The sequence below is a fragment of the Lactuca sativa genome, chromosome 9 (assembly GCF_002870075.4).
Source record: "Lactuca sativa cultivar Salinas chromosome 9, Lsat_Salinas_v11, whole genome shotgun sequence".
NCBI lineage: Eukaryota > Viridiplantae > Streptophyta > Magnoliopsida > Asterales > Asteraceae > Lactuca > Lactuca sativa.
The window spans coordinates 58,250,398-58,255,876 of record NC_056631.2 but is presented as its reverse complement, the minus strand read 5'-3'; positions in this window follow the sequence as shown (position 1 = coordinate 58,255,876).

The following is a 5,479-nucleotide window of genomic DNA, read 5'->3' as shown; positions in this document are numbered from 1 at the left end:
CCTTCAAGCCCTCAATTTGAGTTCAGACACCCCCGAAGGTGTGCCCGAATTCCTCAAACCAAGGCTATGATACCAACATGTAACATCCCAAAATCGAGACCTAAATTTTTTTGCTTAATTATATTACCTATGAAAATAGTTTATGGAAAACATCATTGTTATCATTTCAAACATCAAGTCACAAATCACAAGTCTCAAAAACCATATCATCAAATAGTAAAATATCAGAGTACAATCCCGGGGTTCTTAAAGCGGAAATCATATGTGTGCGATGCGCTGCTACCCTGCCGGCTCCTTCCCCTTGGCTGAAGAGGTACCTAAAACCAAAACTAAAAACTATAAGCATGAAGCTTAGTGAGTTCCCCCATCATACCACATACCATACAATCAAACATACTGCCAAGCAAATTCTGTTGTGCCCGACCTTCCCATGTCAAGTCATTCTGAGGTGCTGACCTACCCATGTCAAGCCATTCTGAGATGCTGACCTACCTGTGTTAGGCCATTCTGGAGTGCCTGCCTACCCTCCAGTCTATCTCACCTAGTCACGAGGACTATTTCACCCCTACTTCTATCACATAATAACATATTATAAACATGTTGTCAGAGATATCTTGGGTGTCCGACCTACCCTTCGGTCCTAACGACCGAATCAAGGTACTATTCCCCTCCCACTACCTTTATCACATAAAACATATCATACTGGCACACATAACTCATCAAGTAATAGCAAACCAGACAATTATCACAAAGACAAACATCTCAACTGTAATCAACTACTAGTGGGTCGGCCTTGGTGCCTTAGACCCGCTTTTACTGAAGGGTAACTCACCTCAACGTCGTGTAGTGTCTGCACTCTCCTCAGTGTGAAAATCGACTCTCGCCGACTCCTCAATCCCTACATGACAAATTTTCTAAGTTATCATCTCATACTCATAACCCTTACAAGAGTTACTCAAATCCAAGTCAAAGTCAAAGTCAAATCTTTGGTCAAAGCCAACTTTGTTCAAAGTCAACATCTGGTTGACTTGACTCGCCGAGTTGGCCCGCCAACTCGTTGATTCCCCATATCCACAAAATTCCATAATTTCGTCCCTACTCGTTGAGTCTAGCAAGAGCTCGACGATTTTGCCTTCAACAACACATCGAGCTATCTTCAACCGACTCTTGTTTGAGTCCAACCATTTTAGTGTGAGACCTTGCAGTCAAAGAATTATCTAGTGTCCGTTGCTTGTAATTATATTTGTTAAGTAGCGGGTGTTAGTGGGGGTTTTCTTCTGTAGTTGATGGTGGAGAATGGCGGGAAGGTAATCGTAGGAGAACCTAGGAAGCATGTTAGCATTAGTATATGTGTTGTTTAGCAGGAATATGGAATGTTAGAATTAAGGGTGTCGCTTAGGGGAATAAGGACGACTCTTGAGGAAAGTATGGATATGTTTGGAAGGTAGTGTTGGGCCCATACTACTAGAAGCACATGATCCGTACTTGAGTCAAGGGATTCACGAGGATACTAAGGGACCTGCATGATAGGCGATTCTTCAAGTTTTTTCTGATGGTTTGCATTGTTTATTTTTAGTATGGTGGTCACTCGAGGTGGCACATGACCCGGTGAGAGATCGGATTCGAGCTCTACAACCAGACCCTTAGATGATCAGATGCGGGAGTTCATTTCATCTGAGATTACCTGCAACATTCTGAAGCAGACTCTTGTGATCTTTGGCATGATCAAGGAGGATGAAGATTTTAGATAAGAATCTAGGCACATTTGACACTGAGATGGTGTCTATGGTGGGTGCACACTCTCTGACTTTTCAAGAGTTTCGTGTATGTGGGGATCCTAAGTTCTTTGGAATCATCGCTATCAGACAGTGGTTGGCAGATATCCGGACGTCTTCCAGACTAGCTTCTTTCCTGAGGGGTCGTCGAAGGTAAAATTTGCATCCTATCTTTTGAAAGACAAAGCTCGTGATTGGCGGGAGGAGGTGGACTATGCTTTAGGAGGCGAGGTTGTTGAGACGATCACTTAGGATGACTTTTTACGAGATTCAGGGATTAGTTTGCACCCGTGATTGAGGTTCAACAATTGGCGAAGGAGTTTCATGACATTCGCCATTGTTGGATTAGGTGTCTAAGTCAATAACTAAATTGGTGTATACTTGAATTATTAACAAAGTCCTTTTGGGTTGCCCTCAAACCCGGTAATTGAATAGGATGGCTTTTAGAGAGAGAAAGAGAGAGAGAAAGAGAGAGGGGGGGGGGGGGAGAGAGAGAGAGACCAATTTATTGATTTATTATATGATTAAAAAATAGCAATAAATGATTTATTAATATATTATGAGAATAATATATTAATAATAAATAACATTATTTAATTAAGAATTAATTAGAATTAATTATGGGATTAATTGGATTAACTAAAAGTACAATGAGCTAAGTTGTAATTATTCAATAGTTGAACAAGAAGTTGTTACAGAACCTTCCACCCTTGGATGGTTTTCTAAGGGGTTTAAAAGCTTCTAGAATGTGCCTTGAAGATAATTAGGAAACCAGATAATCACCTGATTTGAGAAATTATTATTTTATTCATTAAGGGGTTATCTAAGGTTTTCTTATCGACTATAAATAAGGTATTGAACCCTCTAAATTTTGGCCACTCCTTTTCTTTAGAGCATAGTCGAAATTTTCCTTTTCTTCTCGTCTCTCTTCAAGCTTCCTAGTTGCTAGGTTTGGGTGTGAACCATCAGAGGCACAAGATTTATGGTGCTTGCTTCCAAGAGAAATTGAAAAGTATGTAATCCCTAAATTGTTTATGTTTTTCGAAAATTGCCAAGGTTTATAAGGTTCTTATTGTTCAGCAGAATGTTACTTCAATTGTGTTATGATATAGATCTAATAGGTTTCATGTACCCTTATGTGTATAAGGATTTATCAGCGTTATTGCATGTAAAACCCATAAGTAGTATTAGAGTGTATGGTTATCTAACAATTGATAGTACGTTGCTTGAACTTGAACAAACCCGACTTGGAGAATTGGCTGATTTGATATTCTGTCACAGCGCCATGTCGTGTTCCTTTCTACCACGACGTGGGGATCTTCAGATCCCCATTTTTCTTCGTTCTACCATAACGTGGCAATGGATTTCCACGTCGTGGTGGACCATATGTTTATTGATTTATTTTTCATAATTCAAAATTGATTAGGATAATTACTCTAGTTAAGATCATTTTAATTATTTACAACTTGAATATTCAACTTGGTAATCTGATATCCTATATCTTGAATATGTGGATTATCCTTATAATTTAATTAATTGTTAATTAAAAGGTAAATACTAAATCAAAATTGGTTTATTTTAAATTATATTCTTTTTTTATATTATTTCAAAAATTTTAAAACTAAACCTAGTATTTTAGAAAACTTTTTAAAATACACCTTATACTATATGTATAATTAAAAGTTTAATATATCATATGTATAATACAAGTTAGTTAAATCGCTAGTACGCTTCATTCATAAAGTCATACTGTAAGGGGAGTTTAAGGAAGCGACCTCTAAAATGACCGTCATTGGGTATTCACTCTTATCCACCGCTCTCTTGTATGGTGGTAGATCATTATCCGAACAGATTTGATAGGACATTATCTCATAAATAAGTATAATGATATAAAGTAACAAAACTATTCTAAAAAAATCTCTTTAGGATAAATATGAAAAGTATGCTAATCCATAAAATTGCACATTATGCTTTATATGCAGTTAGTGGAGCGTGTGTGGTTAATTGGTACACTAATAGTGACTATAAAGAGTAATAATGTGAATTTCAAAAATTACCATTGTTAACGGAGCTTGTGTGGTTAAACGACCCACTAATTGGAGATGATAAATGACATCGAGAGTGCTAAACATATTTGTATGGTTATTCACATCTTGTTTGTGATCCTCCGTATCCCAGTCACAAATAGAAGAGCATAATATGAGATTAAACATGACATTGATAGATTCAAAGAATTTCAAAAGATCTAGGAGTTTCATAGTTCGGAATTGGTGAATTTCGTCTACTTACCTTCATAACTTCACGAAAAGATTACGACATCTCTCTTCTTAGTTGTGAATTGTTATTTTGGATCCTAGCCAAAAATATTAATTATAGGTTAAAATATTAAGGATTATTGTCATCTAACTAAAACTACTTTCTTTCTATATAGATGTCTACTTCTGGTGATGCTTCTGCTTCTCAAAACTCTACCCACAACTTCTCGCTACTCTCGATTGTGTCCAAGGTGACATTGGATGGCACCGACTACAATGATTAGATACACAAAATGAAGATGGCTCTTCGATACGAGGGTAAAGAGTATGTCCTTTAGAAACAATTCATTGAGATCAATAAGGCCACTTGTACTCCAAAAGAAATGGCCTTCTACAAGAAACACTATGATGACGCGACTAAGGTTTCTTGCATCATGGTTGCCACTATGATTCCCAAGTTGCAAAAGTTCTAGGAGGAATATCGGCCATATGAGATGAACTTAGATCTTGTGGAAAAGTTTCACAAGAGAGCTCATCAAGAAAAGTATGAGGTCGTAAAAGCATTAACGGCTTGCAAATTGAAGGAAGGAGAGTCTGTCTGCAGCTACATGAAAAGAAAACAAAGATACGTGGAGCACCTTGAAAGGCTGAATGTGAATTTTGATGAGGAGTTGGCCATCGACATGGTCCTTAACTCTTTGTCACCTTGTTACGATCGGTTCATTTTGGCTTAGCATTTGAACAACACAGAAACCATATTAGCCCAACTCCACAACCTATTGTGAATAGCTGAGCCAGGAAATGAAGAAGAATCAAACTCCTACCTCTATAAATGCTCCTATCCTTTCCATTAGGAAAAACAAAGGAAAGAAAAGGAAAGGTGCTCCTAAGAAGAATTGGAAGGGTAAGGCCCATGTTGTATTATCAAGCAATGGCCCAAAAGCGAAACCCAGTTTTGACATTCCGTCTATAAGTGATCCCAAAGAGGTCATTTGCTTGTATCGTAATGATAAGGGCCATTAGAAAGGAAGATGACCCAAGTACTTGCAGGACATTAAGGATGGCAGAGTGAAGCCATCGTCGGTAGATATTTAAACTATTCAAACTAATAGCTCACAAACTACTAGTTCTTGGGTCCTTGATATAAGATGTGGTTTTCACATTTTTCTTGATTTGCCGAGACTGAGAAAGAGTGAAGATGTGGAACATGGAAGGATAAATCTAATCATGGGCAATAGGTGATCTTCTCCTATTACCAAGATTGGAACCTATAGTCTTATGCTTAAAAGTGATGTTAGATTAGATTTATTTAACTGTCGCTATTCATCAGAAATGACGTGAACCATTATTTCTTTTCATTCACTTTTTAGACAAGGTTTTCGATTTTCGTTTAATGATATGAATGGATCAATTTTGTTTATAAAAATGGCATCTTTATGTTTGAAGCTT